This window comes from Panthera pardus, unplaced genomic scaffold (genome assembly GCF_024362965.1).
Source record: "Panthera pardus isolate Hobbes unplaced genomic scaffold, ASM2436296v1 HiC_scaffold_8, whole genome shotgun sequence".
Lineage (NCBI taxonomy): Eukaryota > Metazoa > Chordata > Mammalia > Carnivora > Felidae > Panthera > Panthera pardus.
Genome location: NW_026527013.1, coordinates 79,815,527 through 79,836,319, shown reverse-complemented (window position 1 = coordinate 79,836,319; position 20,793 = coordinate 79,815,527). Strand labels below are relative to the sequence as shown.

The 20,793-nt window shown below is 39.3% G+C and overlaps 1 protein-coding gene across 3 annotated transcripts in view; it reads left to right on the top strand.

Moving 5' to 3' along the window:
- The window catches only part of LHFPL3 (LHFPL tetraspan subfamily member 3), a 579,617-nt gene that overhangs the window by 279,918 nt on the left and 278,906 nt on the right, over positions 1-20,793 (top strand). The gene's annotated exons all lie outside the window — the stretch shown is intronic.

Genomic DNA, 20,793 nt, shown 5'->3' with positions numbered 1-20,793 from the left:
CTGTATTTGCTTATTGGCACTTAGGCTCCCAAGCCGCCTCCACCCCCCAGACTAAAGGATGGAGGTGCTATTTTTCTTACTGATTACACTTCAGAGGGATGGTTCCCAGGTCTTTGAGAAAGACATCTTGGGTTGTAAAACCAGCAAGAGGCTAGGAGAAGACTTACATCTCAAAGGGGCAGAAAAAGAATGTATAAGTTTTCTAATATAAATACTCTAAGAAAAGGGAGATCAGGGACCTCTAGTCAGGAAGCGACCTGTCTAAAGTTCAGTCAAATTGAGGAGAACATTCAGGACAATTTGGTCAGGATCTGCCTGTTATATGCTTTCATGGCTCTTCCATAATAGTTGCTAATAGTTCCATACTTATTTGTTTGGGTTTCTAAAAGTTTACTGTGAATATACAATCTTAAGAAGAGCTCTTGATGAGAGCCTCAAAGGTGCCTGTATTGACTGTAACTGATTTGTTTAATTTCTGTCCATTTGTTCAGGGACAAAGTGCCTATTTTTTTTACACTGCAAACTTTGTACAGAGAACCTGGCCCATTGTAGACTCTCATCAAATGTTTGTGGGAAAAGGAGAGAGTTCTGTAAGAACCCAATTTCTTCAGAATTCCTCCCTGTTCTTTCTCTGGTATCACAGGGTTAAAGATTTGTTTGAATACTGGGTAAGTGGAGAAGGAATTCATTCATTAATTTATAAATATTTATTACCATGACCACAGCACTGTTCTGTCCAAATAGCATGTATTTTACCTGATTTCCCCTTGATAAGTCAAGTGAAAACAACATACCCAAAGTCTACACACAGGATGCACAAAATATTCTTGTGCATATATGAGCTGGCTCAAAGAGATTAGCTCTACTAAATGTGAAAAATGTTGCATAACCTCTTCAAATTTTACGAAGATGCTTTAAACAAGATAAGTGGTACATGTTCCTTTAAAAATTATTTGGAAACATTTATACTAATGTCATTTTTCTTCTCTTGAAAATACTTCCCCATGGCAAGTAAAAGCCTTTCCAATCACCCACTGATCATTCTTTTTCAGAAATAGTCACTGTAGTTTTATAGACATTTTAAATCATCACTCAAGCCTAGCGTTGGACTACAAGATTAAGTTCTACCAGAGGAATTAAAGTATTTACAGAACTTGGAACACAAGCTTTTCAATAAGGATAGTTCCCCTAAATGCAGTGATTCAGCCACCTTTTAAATAAATAAAGATGATGGTTAACTGAATGTGAAATCCCATGAAACAGACTTTATTGACAGTAAATCTAGAAATTTAAAAACTTCTAGCCACCTAGAATCACTTGTGGTTTGTATGCATAATATGGAATAGCATTCTTAAAACACAAAATAAAGGCTTTCGTTTCCTCCAGACCATTCTGTGGTAGCACTATTAAGGAAACAAAAGCTAATTTTTTCCTTGCATATTTAATTGGTCCCTTCCAAAGTTTTAGAGTTGGAAGAGCTTAAATAATGGCATCTTACATTTTTTTGTTTTTCCTAGATAGAATTCATGTTGATGTAATGCTAAAACATCTGGATACAAAGAGAAGACTCTAATTAAAAACCTTCCAGTTTGTTCTAGATAATATCTAATATCCAAATGTTTCCAGATGCCTGAATCACAGAGACACATATTTGTTGATTGTTAAAATAAAAACCAAATGGAGACCAGCCTTGAAAACTTCCTATGCAGACAAAATTAGTTGAGTCATACAAACAAAGTTTCAATTAGCTTATTTTGCAGGGCTAACTTGACCCTAGTCAGCTCTTGCTTATGCTTCCGGAAGTCATAGGCAAAACTTGAGCTGTTTCCCAAGGTTGATACAAGGTAACCACTGACCAATTCCCTTATTATTCAGTAAAATTCTAATATAACCGGTAACTGTGAAGAGTAAACAACCACTGCTTTCTCACTTTATATTTATTTATAACAATTTATATTTATTTTTTTAATTAAAAAATTTTGTAATGTTCATTTTTGAGAGAGAGACGAGTGCAAGCGGGGGAGGGGCAGAGAGAGAGAGAGAGAGAGAGAGAGAGAGAGAGAGAGAGAGAGACAGAACCTGGAGCACACTCCAGGCTCTGAGCTGTCAGCACAGAGCCCTACGTGGGGCTCAAGCTCCTGAACTGTGAGATCATGACCTGAGCCGAAGTCGGAAGCTCAACAGACTGAGGCACCCAGGCGCTCCTATAACAATTTATATTTAATTATAACAGTATCCCCCTGAGCTTCATTCCATGTCTTGGTTTGAGTGCTCCTGGTTTGCAAACTTGCCTTTTTGGTATATGCACGATACACTGGTACTAATTACTGCTTTGGTGATTCATTGGTTTTACTTCTATTATTTCCGGGCTTTTTTCTTTGTTTCTGAACTTTTGGCACGATAAATAATTAGGTGGAAGGTATGCCTTTCATCCAAATGTTCTAATCAAGTAGCCCCAAAGCTCACTACTCTATGCCTTCAATAATGACTTAAAGCTGAAACTCTAGATTTTTAGGGTTTTCTTTGACATATTCATGACAACAGTAACTCCATAGTTTGTTGAAGACAAAATGGAGCCAGTGTCTGTGTATCTAGAGGAAATTTGCAATCTGTGCATGCTGTATCAATTACAATGTTTGCAGCTGCCAAGCAGCAGAAAACAAACTCAAAATACCTGAGGCCTTAAGCTTCAACAATAAGGAATCGAATTACTTTACTGAAAAGAACCCATGGGTGAGGTTGTTCCACACTAGTTGAATCTCCAGGTTAACAGTGTCATCACTATCCATTGTCTCTGTTCTGCAGTGTTCCAGGTGTCTTCCTTGTCCTCAGGACCAAAATTTAACTGCCCCAGAGTGTGTTGAAAACAAGGGGCACTTTTATCTCTACATACGTCTTTCTATCAGCCAAGGGAATTTCCCAGCTATCTTTCACGGTGCATTGTATCAATCTATCATATCCATGGGCCCAACCCAGTCACTTGCAAGAAAAATGAGACCATCACGAAGGACAGAATAATCAGAATTTCCCCTAATAGGATGTCCAAATGAAGCCAGCTACTGCCAGCAAGGAAGGAGGGAGGGAAAGGTTTTGAGCAGGTAACCCCCACAGGATTCTGAAATCCCTAGAGCTCTGCGAGCCATTTATTCATATGCAACTGTTTAAGTGCCTACTTTAGACCCTCAGGATAGAGCAGTGAGCAAAACAGATTAAGCCCTACCCACATAAAGTGTATAGTCTAGGCAGGAGATACTTAGAAATAAAAACAAAAGCCAGGGCACCCGGGTGGCTCAGTCAGTTAAGCATCCAACTTCAGCTCAGGTCATAATCTCACAGTTGGTGGGTTTGAGCCCCGCATTAGGCTGTGTGCTGACAGCTCAGAACCTGGAGCCTGCTTTGGATTCTGTGTCTCCCTCTCTGTCTCTACCCCTCTCTCATTCATGCTCTGTCTCTCTCAAAAATAAATAACATGAAAAAGATTTTTAAAAAAAAAAAGAAAAACTAAAACCAAATAGACAAGGATATAAGTGCTATGGAGGGGGAGAAGGAAGGTGAAGGGCTAGGGAATTTCTCGTTCTGAGGGCAGTGTGTGCACATGTGTTTACTGGGGGTGAGGGATGTTCCTATATTATGTGGGGCATTTAGGGAAGACCTCACTGATAAGGTGTCACTTGAGCAGAGATTTGGGATGTAGTTCTGAGTGAAGTGAGAAGATATCAGTGGGTTTGAACAGAGGAGTGATGTGATCAGACTTCTATTTTTTTAGAATAGACTCTTGGTGGGCACAAGCTGACATAGGAGCACCCTGAGGAGACCATTGCTACATTCTGGGTAAGAGATGACGAAGGCCCTTGACTCATAGTATCAGTGGAGGGGTGAGGAGTGAGGGCATTCTGGATATGTTTTAAGAGAGAGCAAAGAGGGCTGATGGAAGATCAGACGTGGTGTGTGAGAGATAGAGTCAGGGTGACTGCAGAGACTTTGGGCAGGCCAGGCAGGAGGACAGAGTCCCCATTGACTCAGATGAGGGAGGCCAGCCAGGCTCGGCCTCAGGGGAATAGGGGAGGTCTGGATACTGACCACTGGATTTAGCAACATGGAGAACACTGGGGCCCTCGACAAGGCCTTTTTTGGTGAAATGGCAGACACGGACTTCTAATTGGAGCACCTGCCTGCTCTTAAGGAATGGGGCTGTGAGAATGGCAACTTTTATATTTTGAAAACTGAAGTAGTGAAAACACAAGCCCCTTAGCAAACACCATGCCCAGAACTGTGTGTAGATAAAAATCATGGTCTGTCCTGTCAGAATACTTGATGCAGAAAAGAGCGACACATAAAGGATAACCACAGTAGCGCCTGAGTGCTTCAGTTGGTTGAGCATCCAACTCTTGATTTCAGCTTAGGTTATGCTTTCATGGTTGTGAGCTCAGCCTCCACCCAGTGCGTGAAGCCTGCTAGGGATTCTGTCTCCCTCTCCCTCTTCCCCTCCCCCACATGCATGAATTCTCTCTCTCAAAAAAAAAAAAAAAAAAAAAAAAAAAAAGAAAAAGAAAAAGAAAGTAAGAAAGAGAAGAGAAGAGAAAAGAGAAACATATCCTGAGACTGACAGCAGCAAGTTTGTGCCACTGTTCAGTGGTTTGTCAATGGAGGTAACTGTTGTTTTCAGAAAGGTTCCGTTTTCCCAACACCTCTTCCCAACATCATGAACAGTTCTGAAAGTCATTATTTTCGTATATGCCGCCTATTTTAGTCACCATTGTAATCCAGCAGTTAGAAGAGTGCCTGGCACAGAGAAGGATTTTAATATGTATTTGTTTATTGAATGCATGCTTATTTCACAACAGTACGACTCCCAGGTAGGACTGATAAAAAGGATTATGTTTATGCTTGGGTTTTTTCCCCATAATTTCTTTCCACACTAGTTCCTTAAAACAGCTGTTCCTTTTTTTCTTAATAGCTAGAGACTTTCACTTTGGCTGCTTACTGTAATATATGCCCATTACTATACTTTAGATACACCGTACTTTAAAGGGTGTGTTTTATAACCATGAAAAAAAAGTAAAAATAAATTCCCTAATGAAGGAAAGAATATCGTCGGTGCTGTAATGAACATGCGCTTGATTCACAATCACCACCACCTTACACAGGGCTTACCATAGGCTTTACAACACCTGCTCATATAGTCCTCAGCACAGCTCTCTGAGGAAAGTGTTAGAGGATCTCTCCCAGTTTACAGATGAAAAGATTGATGCTGAAGAGGGTAAAACATCTTTTCCCAAGCTTCATGGCCAGCAAGTGCCAGGACCAGGATGCAAAGTGTTCTTAACACCCCGCTCTGTTGCCTCTATTTGCCTCATTTTGAAGACGCCACCTCTTCCAAATCATTGTATGTTGTTTGATCATCTTAGCTTTACATAGCATCCCATTTCTCAATGAAAAACTTACATGGGTTTTCTTTAACATATGTTAAAGACCCCCTAGGTAACAGACCTAAATAACCTAAGGAAACATATTAGTTCAACAACAACAACAACAACAGTTCTTGTTTTCAGGGAGAAAAACTCTATACTGCGATTCTGAAAGGGAAAAGTAATATAAAAATCACTAGATTCAGACTATTTAGTTCACATGGGAAACTATAGGATCCAGAAAGGCCAAATGATTTAGCCAAAGTCCCATAGACCCTTAATGGTAGAGCTAGGACTCATATCCACATATCTTGCCAGCTACCTCACTGAGTTTGGGAATATCTTAATTCAAAATGATGTGTAACTAACAGGGTAGATCCCTGGCATGCAAGACAGCTGAAAAAAACAGGTTGCTCAGTGGCTTCTCAGTTTCCCCTCCACCTAGTAATTTTTCATTCACCGATCAAATAAGACTATTCGTTGTAGTTGTATCAGGAGTGCTGCTCTGACTTCACACCCTCCCTCTGGACTCCTCGAGAAATGAGACAGCATGCCGGGAGTGGGAAAACTCTCCAGGAGTTTTGGAGAGTGGGAAACTCTCCAGGCTTACGACTATAAAAATTGATTTTTTTAGATATAAATGATTTTGGTAAGAATAATACCATTTCATATATTCCATATAGTCACAACGTGTAGTCTTCTTTGTCTCTAATAATGTTTATTTCTGATGCTATTTTTAGACCACAGTGTGAAAAATATGTTATCATTAATTCTGTTTTCGTTATCCTTTCTCTGTACTTCTGTTGGTTTTTTGTATGTTCGTTTTACCATGACTTTTTTTTTTTTTTTTAAATTTTTTTTTTTTCAACGTTTTTTATTTTTATTTTTGGGACAGAGAGAGACAGAGCATGAACGGGGGAGGGGCAGAGAGAGAGGGAGACACAGAATCGGAAACAGGCTCCAGGCTCCGAGCCATCAGCCCAGAGCCTGACGCGGGGCTCGAACTCACGGACCGCGAGATCGTGACCTGGCTGAAGTCGGACGCTTAACCGACTGCGCCACCCAGGCGCCCCTTACCATGACTTTTTAAAAAAATTTCTAATATAATGCCACTGGTATTTTAATGTTACATATCAGCTTATAATTATAGTCCCTTTTTTAAAGTTTATTTTATTTTATTTTGAGATAGAGAACCAAGAGGAAAGGGGCGGGGCGGGGGACAGAGAATCCAAAGTGGGCTCTTCACTGACAGCAGAGAGCCCAGTGTGGGCCTCGAACTCCCAATCCGTGAGATCATGACCTGAGCCAAAGTTGGTCGCTCAACCGACTGAGCCACCCAGGTGTCCCTATACTCCCTTTTTCTTATCTTAGAATTTTTTTGCCAGTGCTCATCATATTTCCTTTACATAATTCAATTAGAGTTTTTATTAATTCATAATGATTTGGATGAGAGATTCTGGTTAACAGAATAATACATATTCCAGTTACTAGGATACCATGTATTTATTAAACCAATATGCTAAACCAATATTTATTAAACCAGTTTATTAAACTCAAATTAAGCATACCTAGCTACTTAATGCTCATTCATTTATTGTTTAAATCAGAAATCATTTATTATGTGGATCAAGCAGTGTTCTAGCTACTGGGAAAATAATAATGTCATAACTTTGCTCCTCAATTTCATGGTCTACTTGGAGTGCTAGACAAGTATCCTACAATATGGCAAGTGTCATGTGATTCAGGGTAAGAACATAGCACTTATGGTGCCTTTAGACAAGCATATAACCCAGCCTTGGGAAATCAGGGATGCAGGCAAATCCTGTTAAATATAATTTCATCTTGAATGAATCAGAGGTCACACTGGGGCTTAATGATACTTTAGATTTGTTATTAGGAACAGTTATCACTCTACTGTAGATTTATAAAGGTGTTGGTCAAGAGCTTTAGGTGGAACAGTGATGCATATACCCTTTTGAGTATATAGATTGTGTTACATACTTTCTGCTTCTACCTCACCTTTTGCTTCATTGTCAAACTGTGCAACTTCCTCTTCCATTTTGACCACTTATCACTGTATGACAGTCTTTGCTTTCTTCCTTCAAGTCTATGATTCTTTGAATCCTTTCATTAATCAACATCCATTTCGTTTCTACAGGTACTGCTTATCAGTTTTAACCCCTGTCTAAGCCTCCGACTTGTTCCTTTGTTACACACAGCAACTCTGGCCAAGTAGAAATACATTTTATCTTTACTGAGTGCTTTTCCCCCAGTGATTTTCCATTTCTAAGTACATAATGGCCCAGAGCTCTCTAACTCATCATTGAGGATCTTGGAATGGCAATAATTGCTGTGTGTAGGCGCCCCACTTGGGGGTTTATGATTAACAAGAAGGCTAAATGAAGCACCCAGCTACAATTTTGGTAGCCAGAGTGCTAATGCAGATAAAGATGTCCAGAGGTCATGACTGAGGCAGGTCTTCAATGCCATGTGGCTGGGGAAACTGTCTCATTTCATTTCTCACAGAGAAAGCCTTTTCCTGCATGCTTTACAGTATGAATCTCCATCCCCCTTAGGAAAGTCCTTATCCCCTCTCACCAAGTTGACTCTATTCAGGCATTTTTATACATTTCCTCTTACACAGGCAATCCATGGAGCAAAATGAGGGCTTCGATTCTTCACTTTCTTTACTTGCCAAATCTGTGGACCCATCCCTAGATCCCCTAATTTTCAGTCTTCAACCCACCCATAATCCCATGTTGCCTCTGCCACCCATCTAAAACACGAATGGAATCCGGAACTGAAAATTAATTTGGTGGCTCTTGAGGTTTACTGAAATTGGCTTTTTTTCTCTCTCTCTTGATGGATTAGTGGAAAGCTCTAATGTTCTATGAGAGAGGTTTCACTGAAAGAGTTTTCCACTCCAGAAACAAGCATGCTTATGTTTTTGTTGGCCTTTCCTAAAAGCACAATACTAATATGTGATTTCCCGGAGTTAACATATTTGCAAACTGAATTACTGCCCACTCCAGCAGACTCATACTGAAAGAAGCAGATGCTGCTGGAATGAAGGAGAAAGACCATTGGAGAGTGAGCTGAGCATGAGGGAGAGCCCCAAACTTCCAAACAGAAGTGCTGCCATTGACACCTTTCCCTCCACGCAGCTGGCAGATCACTTAAGCTTACTGCCATCTGTGAAGATGACATACTAGGGACATGTTATCTCTCTCACAGGGGAGTTGTAACTGGCTTTTTAGCTATATCTTGTTGTGTCTGTAACTAGGAACAGAGATGGCTTGTACACTCCAACTTCAGTTCTCTTGTCTTACTGCAGAATTGTTGAAAGGAAAGAGGGCAAGCACAGAGGACCTCTCCCCTGATAAGTAGAGGTTACAAAACTTTAACTTCATAGCAGCTTTGAGCTCTAAGTTCCCAAAAATTAAAGAGAGAGAGAGAGAGAGAGAAGGGAGGGAGAGAGGGAGGGAAGGAGGCAGGGAGGGAGAGAGGGAAGAAGGAAGGAAGGAAGGAAGGAAGGAAGGAAGGAAGGAAGGAAGGAAGGAATTTAAAAAAATAGGCCTCTCCTGCCTGCCCAGTCTTCTTCTGTTCTTTTAACAACCGTACTGACACAAAACATATCATCTTCCAGCCACCAAAAAATATTCTTCCCACCCCAGAAAATACAGCGAATGTACTTATAATTGATTAATCCCTTTGATTTCGAATTATTGTGGCATAAACACTGTGAATCTCTGAGGGTGGTAGGTTGTGTTTCCAAACTGGCTAGAGCAATATCCCCCGTCCCACCAGCAGCTTTGTTGAGACATAATTCACATACCATAAAATTTACTTATTTAATGTGTATAATACAGTAATTCTTAGTATATTCACAAGTTATGCAACCATCAACCACAATTGATTTTAGAACATTTTTATTACCCCCCTCAAAACTGCTTACCCATTAACAATCGCCCTCCCCTTCCCCTCTACCCTTATACTTCACAGTCCTACATAACCACCTCCATTAGGAAAGCCCTCATCCCCTGCTCACAAAGTTGGCTCTGTTCAAGCATTTTTATGCATTTCCTATTACATAGGCAATCCACAGAGCAAAATTTCTGTCTCTATAGATTTCCCTATTCTGGACAGTTCATATACATGGAATCATATAATCCATGTTCTTAGCTACTGACCTTTTTCACTTAACATGTTTTAAACATCATCCCTATTGTGGCATGCATCAATACTTCATCCCTTTTTATTGCTGAATAATATTCCACTGAATGGATATACCACATTTTATTTATCCACTCATCAGCTAATGGACATTAGGGTTGATTCCACTCTTTTTGCTGTTTGGCATAATGCGACTCTGAACGTTCATGTGTAAGTTTTTGTGTGGACATATGTTTTTATTTCTCCTTGTATATCTAGGAGCAGAATTGCTGGGATATGTGGTAACTCTTATATTTAACTATTGGAGGAACTACCAGACTGCTTTCCAAAGTGGCTACACTATTTTACTTTCCCACCAGCAGTGCATGAGGATTTCAGTTTCTCCACATCCTCCCCGGCACTTTTTATTGTCTTTTTCATTGTAACCATCCTACTGGGTGAGATGTTCTTTCACTGTGGTTTTCATTTGTGTCTCCTTGAGGGTTAATGATGCTGAGCTGCTTTTCATGCGTTTTTGGCCATTTATATGTCTTCTTTGGGGAAATGCCTATTTAAGTACTTTGCCCATTTTTTTAATTGGGCTATTTGGGTTTTATTACTGAGTTATAAGTTTCCTTATATATTCTAGATATGGAACATATAATTAGCAAATATCTTCTCCTTCCACATGTTCTTTTGCGATGTTATTTTGACATTTCTCTTTCAGGGTGGGCTGACTCTTTGGCCCACTTGACCAAGCAAATGTGGTAGAAGTGACTCTGAGTAACTTCTGAGTCTGTATCTTATGGGATCTGTAGATTATGCCTTCAAAATCTGAAGAACTTCTTGAAACCTTGCTTCCATGCTGTGAGAGAGACTAGGAGCCAGGTAGAGAGGAGGAGGTCCAAGGTTCCTGGCCGACAGCTCTGAGTGAGCTCTTGGCCAAAGCCAAAATGACTACCAGCCATGTGAGTGAGGCCATTTGGAGCCTTCTGCATACTCAAGCGCCCCAGTCAATGCAACATGAAGCAGGAGAACCAAACAAAGGAGCCCTGCCCAAATTCCTGACTCAGAATAATGACGAAATAAAATAGTGTTGTTTGTTTCCTAAAAATGGATAACTAAAACACTGAGAAAGTGACCAGTTGTGTCTGGTTCGGAAATAACAACTTATATTTACCGAAGAAACATGTTATAGAAGAGGTGATGTTCTTTGATCTTGAGTCTTGAATTTGGAGATTGGGATCCTAAGTCTTGAATATTGGAATCCTAAATCTTGAATATTGTGGATGTGAAGTTTTTCAGGCATTTAGGCAGTAGTGACCTCTCAACTTTTCTATCACTTCAAATTTAAACCAAATATCCTAAGACTTTTACACACATCTAAAAGTGAAACACCTACCTCCAAAAAGAAATCAAGGTGCAGTTTGTAGAGCTATGTCTATGCTCAGCAACCCACCTACTACCTAAGTAGCCAAATTGAGAATCAGAGTCTCCCTCTCATTAGCTCTTGTGGTTTGTAGATAAAGGGGGAACCTACCAAAAATTGGGAACTTCTATGGAATTTCAACTATTCTGATAGTCACTCAGAGACAAGTCACTTCATCTCCTTGGAACTTATCTTTCTCCTGAGCTGCCCAGAGTCCCAAAGGGTGTGTGGAGGTGCTTCCCATCCAGGGAAGAAGTGGTGAGAAAGGAGGACAAGGCCATGGGTGGGCCTCCCTGTTGCCACCATCCCTTAAGGCAAAGCAGCTCTGTTTATTCCTGACTTAAATATTGGAATAAAGAAAGGAGTCATTATTTCAAATTATTATTATTGTGTTTTAAAAAGATAGAGTGGGATGGATGGGTTGATAAATGAGTGGATATATGGGTGGATGGAAGGAGGAAGAATAATATCCTTTGAGAGACCATTTAATGGTATCCCTTCAACTCAGAAAAATTGAGTGTTACAAAAAGTGGCAAGTCGAGATTTATGAAGGGTGTATTTTTCTTCTTTTTTTTTCTGGTAGAAAAAGCTGGATGGATGAGTCTTTGGTTTATCATATATGAGAGATGTTTGTCTCCAGAGAATTCATTAAATAACAATTGGAGAATAAATCTGGGTTCAGGTATAAAAAGAACTTTCTGATCATGTGGGATATTAATCATTGAGATGGTTTGTAGATAATAAGCATTGTGTTTTCACCTCCTTAAAGATTATGAAGAATTAAGTATTTATCTTCCCACAATGGTTTAGATGACATCTGCCTGAAGATTACATGTAGAGGGGCCTTTCCTACTTCTAATTTATTAAAACATCTTAGAAAATCGTATATAGTCAGATGAACTCTTCACCAAGATGGTCCTTGCATTAAGTCTCCATCTGGATAGTGTTAAGTATTGTGTAATTATTTAGAAGATACCAATTACATTGAATATGAGTCCTCCTTCACCAAGAAAAATGTGTGAAAAGAAGGTGACCATTCTGAATTAATTATGACATTTGAAAACAATGACTGTTATTACCTTTGTCATTTTGGGGCCTATCATAGAAAACAGCCAACTTCAACAGCAAACTTACAATTTTGCCTTTTTGTTTTATGAGGAAAATGCTGTCCATCTCATTTCCATAGTATTGGAGACCAGAATCCTGCCATTCGTGAACAAAAGCCCAGAAGTAGTAATAAGCATTCCAGCAGAGAAATTTATATCTTCAAAGTGTCTACCACACCTCCCTTGTTGCTGTACCTCTATATCTTATGCATAAAGGAAAGAGAAGATTATGTTATCCTTTTTGTCATTAATCTTTCTGTTGAGACTAACATCTCAACACCAGCCTCCCTTGCTCATAGGCTGTCCTTCACTTCCAAATTATAATTTTCAGTTACTATCTGATCAATGGCTTTGTACATTCAAGAGAAAACTTTACCAATTTGTGAACTCTTCCCTGGGGTCTTTGATGCACTGGATATGACTTCACCAAACAAATACAATCAAGGTTATCCACACTAGGATGGCAGGGTTGTTTTTTTAAATTTGAGTATAGTTGACACACAAGGTTACATTTTCATTTCAGGTATACAACATAGTGATTCATCTTCTCTATATGTTACTCTATGCTTACCACAAATCTACCTTGTCACCATACAATGTTATTATAATATCATTGACTATTTTCCCTATGCTGTGCCTTTTATTCCCATGACTTATTCATTCTGTAACTGGAAGCCTGTATCTCCCACCCCACTTCAGCCATTTTGCCCATCTCCTTCTCCCCAGGAAACTTCTGGTTTGTTCTCTGTATTTATAGGTCTCATTTTGCTTTTTGTTTGTTTTGTTCTGTTTTTATATTCCACATATGAGCAAAATCATATGGTATTTGTCTTTCTCTGTCTTACTTATTTCACTTAGCGTAATACCCTCTAGGTCCATCCATTTGTGGCAAATGGCAAAAATCTCATGCTTGTATGGCTGTGTAGTACTCCATTATATATATGTTATATATATCACATCTTTGTCCATTCATCTATCAGTGGACACCTGAGTTGCTTCCATATCTTGGCTGCTGTAAATAATGTGATAAACATAGGGGTGCATATATCTTTTTAAATTAGTTGTTTCATTTTCTTTGGATAAATACCCAGTAGTGGGATTATTGGATCATATAGTAGTTCCGTTTTTAATTTTTTGAGGAACTGCTATACTGTTTTCCATAGTGGCGGCACCAGCTTGCATTTCCAGCAACAGTACACAAAGATTTCTTTTTCTCCGCACCCTCACCAACACTTGTTATTTCTTGTCTTTTTGAGTCTAGCCTTTCTGACAGGTGTGAGATGACATCTCATTGTGGTTTTGATTTCATTTCCCTGATGGTTAGCAGTGTTGAGCATCTTTTATTATTAAGTTTTTAATTTTAATTACAATATACTTAACATAGATATATTAGTTTCAGGTGTACAGTTTCAGGTGTGTTGTGATTGAATAATTCCATACATTATTCAGTGCTTATCATGACAAGTGCACTCTTTAATCCCCATCACCTATTTCATTCATCCTCTCTGGTACCCATCAGTTTGTTCTCTGTAGTTAAGAATCTGTCTCTTGGTTTGTCTATCTTTTTTTTTCCTTTGTTTGTTTTGTTTCTTAATTCCACATGTGGGTGAAATCACATGGTATTTATCTTTCCCTTCTTATTTCACTTAGCATTATACTTTGTAGCTTCATCTATGTTGTTGAAAATGGCAATATTTCATTCTTTTTTATGGCTGAATAATATTATATAAGGCACCCCTATTCAAGGGCTAGCTGGGAGTGAAGGCTCCAGAACCTCCAGAATGAGAAGCTGTATACAGTCTTGACTTCTCAGGTCCCCCAGGTGCTATCAGCACAGCTGGTGTCCAGTTTCCAGATATTTTTCTCCACTAGCAGCCACTCTTATGACTGCAAATGCCCCATTGTTACAAATTCAGTTGGGGGTCCTCTGGAGCTGTTCTGTTCCCCATGAGCATAGGGGTGCACGTATCCCTTTGAATTAGTGTTTTTGTATTCTTTGGGTAAATACCCAGTAGTATTATTACTAGATCATAAGGTAGTTCCATTTTTAACTTTCTGAGGAAACTCCATACTGTTTTCCACAGTGACTACACCAGTTTGCATATCCACCAGATGTTGAGCATCTTCACATGTGTCTGTTGGAAGATGGTGATGTTTAAAATGTTCTCATGACACTCTCATCATGAAACTTCTTCAAAGTTTCTGAAATAACACCCCAGTCAGCCAGCCAGCTGTCATCTTTCCTCCTGTAGCTCTGCCAGAAGCAGTTTGCCTGACAGGCCTTAATAAGCTCCGCTCTCATGCTTGGCATATATACTCAGTAAGAATAAACAACACAATGTACTGTAGTTATTATTTTTATATAAATAAGACAATAATATTATGAGAAAAACATCCTCCAAGCCCATGTAATTTTTTCACTTTAATCAGAATATGTACTAGCTCCAGAGCTGAACATTTTAGATACGAATGTCTGCTCCTTATGAGATTGCTTTTCAGAGAGGGTGATGTGTGTGACTCATTATCAACCCCAAAGACTTCATGGCAGGGCTCTGAGCATCACACTTTCTGCCTCTAGAGTCCAGCTGTTCACAGTTACAAGTGTGAATATCAGAGGCAGAAAGTTTCAAACTTTCATTCTATTTTTTCAGTTTCCCAAATAAGAATCCATGATAAGCTGGATTGCTCTGGTTTGCATAATATCCTCTCTTGGTTCTCTCATTTAAGCACTTTAGAATACTTAATCCACCCCCTCCATCTTTCACTTTTATGGACCTCTTTGTACTGACCCTGAGTACCCAGTCTAATACACGAATCTGTATAATTCAGAATTTTTGACATATGGATGCTGGACATTATGAGGACATGAGGAGTTTAGATATTATGAAGTGCCGGTATGTCTTTGTTGGGAATATCCAAAACCAAAATAAACTATCATTAAATAATGATGAAGCACACTTCCTGCTGCTTTTATAACCAAATTATGGGGTATGTGTTGTTATGATGGTGGAAGGGACATCTTCAGGAATAACTATAAGATATTGCACTATTGGACAGAGTTGAGGTGAGCAGGCTTATCCACAAAATTAGGTGGCTTACTGGGCTGTTTTTCCAATGCAAAGACCTTCCTTCTTTTTGCTAGGCCCTCGTGAAGATACCATCTTTTTCATTACTTGTACGGAATCCTCTCAGGGACAAACTAGGAAGAGTTTCAGCACCCGGGACAGTTCCATGCCTGCTCTAGCTGCTCTGTGTTGAGAATTCAAAATTAGAACTCTGAATTTCTTACATGAATAGACACTTCTCTAAAGAAGACATCCGGATGGCCAACAGGCACATGAAAAGATGTTCAACGTCGCTCCTTATCAGGGAAATACAAATCAAAACCACACTCAGATACCACCTCACGCCAGTCAGAGTGGCCAAAATGAAGAAATCAGGAGACTATAGATGCTGGAGAGGATGTGGAGAAACAGGAACCCTCTTGCACTGTTGGTGGGAATGCAAATTGGTGCAGCCGCTCTGGAAAGCAGTGTGGAGGTTCCTCAGAAAATTAAAAATAGACCTACCCTATGACCCAGCAATAGCACTGCTAGGAATTTATCCAAGGGATACAGGAGTACTGATGCATAGGGGCACCTGTACCCCAATGTTTATAGCGGCACTCTCAACAATAGCCAAATTATGGAAAGAGCCTAAATGTCCATCAACTGATGAATGGATAAAGAAATTGTGGTTTATATACACAATGGAATACTACGTGGCAATGAGAAAAAATGAAATATGGCCTTTTGTAGCAACATGGATGGAACTGGAGAGTGTGATGCTAAGTGAAATAAGCCATACAGAGAAAGACAGATACCATATGGTTTCACTCTTATGTGGATCCTGAGAAACATAACAGAAACCCATGGGGGAGGGGAAGGAAAAAAAAAAAAAAAAAAAAAGAGGTTAGAGTGGGAGAGAGCCAAAGCATTAGAGACTGTTAAAAGCTGAGAACAAACTGAGGGTTGATGGGGGGTGGGAGGGAGGGCAGGGTGGGTGATGGGTATTGAGGAGGGCACCTTTTGGGATGAGCACTGGGTGTTGTATGGAAACCAATTTGACAGTAAATTTCATATATTAAAAAAAAAATAAAAAAAAAAGAACTCTGAATTTCTTGCGTCTCACCTTATGAAAGCATCAGAAAACTCATAAAGGTGAGACATACTATAAATGTGATAATGTGTAAATGTCATGGGTCTTAGAATGCTTTCAGTGAGAAATCATATCTTTAAGAACATCAGAGAACTCAGAGGGGAGAAAGTATAAAGATGTATGTAGGGAAAGTGTCAGCCCCATGTCAAGGCTACGAAAAGAAAGCAGAACTCGAGAAGGGGCTAAAACCTATTAAGCTAATGAACATGGATGTTCCTTAGGATGTTCCCCACTATTCATAAGTCCGTTCAGGCTGCTGTAAGAAAACTATCTGAGACTGGGTGTCATAAACAGCAAGGATTTATTACTCTGAATTCTGGAAACTAGAAAGTCCAAGATCAAAGGCTGGCAGATTGCGTTGTCTGGTGAGGATCCACTTCCTGATTCATAGATGGCCATCTTCTTGTTTTGTCCTCACATGGAGTAAGGGTCAAAGGAGCTTTTTGGGATCTCTTTTGTTAGGACACTACTAAGGGCTCTACTCTCCTGACAATCATCTCCCAAAGGCCTCCACTTCCAGATACCAACACACTAGGGACTGGGTTTGAACATAAGAGTTTTGGAATAACATATACATTCAGTCCAGACCAATTTAGTCTAGAGTCCTCCTTCACTGGAAAGAGATTCTTGAAATGTAGATAGACAGCTTTTCAGCCACTAAGAATAATTGTAGACCTTATTGGACATCAGGAATTCTCTGAGGGAAGGAATCACTGAAGGTAATGAATATAGGAAACACTGTGTATAAATTCAACCCTCCGTAAAATTCCATTGTGGAGAAGCACAGAAAGTAATAATAATGTGTAAGTTTTTTTGTCAAAAGACTGAATCTCACTAAGTAGAGAATGAAGAAAATCTAGAAAGTAATAAGTGGGTGATAACTTCAGCCAAAAGCCACCCTTCTCTGGACAACAGAAAATGCATTGAGTGGTAGAGACCTCAAAGTACACCAACCAGATGAAAAATCTTATGAAGGTAATAGATTTGGGAAATTCCAACAGAAGTCAATCTACAATAAATTCTATGTAGTAGAATGTGGGTGTAGGTGTTAAAATAAGTCTCATGAAAAACATTTTCATCCTTTGTATTCTCCACTGTCCCCTATGTCTATAATGGAGATGGAAGAGTACTGCCACATGGAAGGAGTTGGGCTCAAGAATTACTGTGCAGAAAATTGCCTCCTCTAGCAGGCTGACTTTTGTGAGGAAAAAAACACTTATTCTGTGCTGAGCTATTACATGGTTGGGTCTACTTGTAATTCACATATCCTAGACATCCAGCTAACACAAGCTATGACTATGACCCTTTGAAAAGTGCCAAGTTGATATGTATCAGAAAAGCCACATGGAGGGACTGACAATATCCTGAATGACCATTAGCTATCAACCATACTCTATTTTATTATTAGTCAAGTAAGTAATAGGATTTGTTTCATGTTTCTTTATTATTGCATTATGTACCTTTTGTAGTAATACAAGTGTTTAGGATATCTCAGTACTTCATTCTAGGAATCACGTGCTGTGAATTAGTCCCACCAATAGTGATATTAAATTGGATAATATGATTAAAAAAGAAAAGAACTCTGAATTTCTAAAATTTGATCCATGATCAAACTTCCAGGTTATACTGCCTCCAAGGCAGAATCCAAAGAAAGCACTTTTGCCTCATTATGTGGTATTATAGGCAGAGAGTTACTACTGAAAAATCAAACATTCTCATTCTGCAGTTGTCTGCTACTCTTGCAATAAAGGAAATAAGGAAATAAGTGTGACATGAATTATCCAAACCAGATGTCCACAATCCATTAGAGGTAGTAAATGTATGACCCTTTTCATCCTGAATCATCAGAGTGGGCAGGGTTTCTAACACTGCTCTGGGTCAGGGAAGCTGTGCCGGCGGGTAACTCTTGAATGCCTTGAATGGAAAAGCTTGGAGTGCAGACAGCGGAAAAGGACAAAGCTGTATGGACAGTGAGAGCTGTTCTCTTGTCCTCTGAAAATAGATACACATGGCACACTCCTGTTCTCCATCAATGCTGGTAATTGTGCATGGGAATAGAGTCTTATTGTAGGTGATGTTGTATTAGGTACATTACCAAGCAAGCTTTAAATAAAACGGTATTTTATTGCTGCAGCTACTACACTAGACAAAACCTTCCATAAATCACTTCCATATTCAGCTAAGATAAAGCACCAGAAATCAAAATGCAGCACTGCCTTGGGATATATAATCCTCAGATACTGGCATTAAATCAAGCTGTAGAATTTGACAAGCAACAAAAATCAAATGCTCAATGATTTTTTTTATCTGATGATGTACCAAGAATCCTTTTATATTTACAAAATATTTCTTGGGGAGATATCAGTGATGACGTAAATAATATTTACTTTGAGCCTGTGTTGTTGGAATACTAAATTTAGTTAATAAATCTTCCCTTGTGGTCCCATCAGGTAAAAATTGCCAATGATCTCACTGCATGTGCAGAATTACTAAATTATTACCATGAGTAGCGGTGTTTTTTGATCATTGGAAAAAAGTGGCGATGTGTGATGTGTATTGGGCGTGGAGGGAGGGTGGAGGGGCAGGAGGGAGAGAAGGAGGGTGGGAGAGAGAGAGAGAGAGAAATTTTCATATTACTGAGATGTCCTAAAGCTAAATTCATATTTCTTTCAATTAAAATAATGGGTTTCATTTTCATAGGATTTTTCTATGTAATCTTAACTAAAGGTTAGTTACTTTCAAAGAAATTAAGAATTGACCCCAGTTCTACTCTCATTGATTAGTAAGGTGCCTTTGGACATTTAGGCCATAATTTGGAGAGGCTATACCTTAAAGAGGAATGTTTCTTGATATTAGATATGATGCAAGCTTCTCAAATCCAGAGGATCAATGACTGTCCTCAGCACTGGTCATATCAACATTGACTTAAGATATTTTGGCAATATTCTTTGCCTAAGTGTCTGGGAATATTGCGAAACAAAATACCATCTTGCCTTCTGTCAAATAAGTTTTGTTTGGGTTTTATTCCTTTAGTGTAATTGTGATAATGCCATTTAAGCAACTAAAAATATAGGTATTACCAGCTGACCAGAAAAGTCCATTTCCCCTTTAGAGGATCAATGTTCTCCCTTACTTCTTCTGACACATTAGACCTGTCTCACTCACTGCCCTTTGTATTCATAGCAGAATGCTGTTGAATTCACTGATACTTATGTGCCTTCACATAGTGCTAAAGACACTATGATAAGGGTTCATTGCATCTATGCATATCTTCTGGAAAGTTAGCTGCTGGCTTGGTCGCTATTCACAGTTCTGCTTCTTTACTCTCCAGAAGTTGTGGTCCCACAGTTCAAAATTATTTCCTTTGCTCTGAGGGCCACAACCCAGGTTGAATAGCTTGCTGCTTTAGCAGTATTTATAGTGTAGGTAGTAGCACCTTAGGTCTTCCTCAAGAAGTCTTCATCTGCCCTTCCCATCTCCGCACAGGAGCTGGTTAGCATGCCTTCTGCTATCTGTCACTTGTACATTTCCAACCCTGCAAGGCTCATTCTACTCCAAGCTTGGCTTCAGTACTGATGGAGTGGCTGTGTTCCAGCTCACCACTCGTGACTTAGACTTGCCAATTGATGCATAAAAGGTGTTGAGAAAACTATTTAAGAAGCTACTTACAGTAGCCAAAGCCAGTCTGTATCCCAGCCATATTGGCCCTTAAACATGGCCCCTCCTCTATAATCATTAGATGACTCTTCATCTTAATGCAGTGTTGATGCCACATTGGATGGGGTCACTTCTGACCATTACTCTTAAGTAGGAAATATATAAAATGGACCATGTACATTTTTTTAATGTCACAAGTGCCTCCTGAGTATGGATACTTCTTTGTGCATTTTTTTCTCCTGCAGCCATTGTCAACACATCATGTTGTTTTGACATCATGGGTCAAAGAATTGACAAAGAACTGAAGGTTCCAAGTGTCCCTGGTCATTCAGTTAGCTCTGACCAAGAAAGAAGCCTCCAGTGAGCATAGAACCAGGTCCTCAAGAAGACATACAAGAGAAATAAAAGACAAAGTCCTTGCTTTGGAGGAGTTTCTGATTTACTGTCAGAGTCTCAACAGACTTATAAAGAAGATTCCAAATATTTGAAATGCATACTTTATATTGCACTAGTAAACCAAGGCCACAGAACTGCCAAGGGCAACTGCCAGACAAATGAGCAAGTCATATGTGTTAAGGTTCATCCAGAAAGATTTTTTTTAGAGAAAATGAATAGTAATCAAGATTTATAAGGTGTTAGGACTGATTCAGAGGAGGAAAATAAGCGTTCGAGAAGGAGATAATCACACACAAAAAAGGCATGGATGGTTATGAGAATATAGGTCACCTTGTGGGGAGCAGCATGCAGATTTGGCTGGAGTAAAGAATGCTGTCAGGAGAAAAATGAAAACTAAGATATCTGAGATGGTAGAGTGAGAGATATACCATCAGTGGGAGGCTTGGAA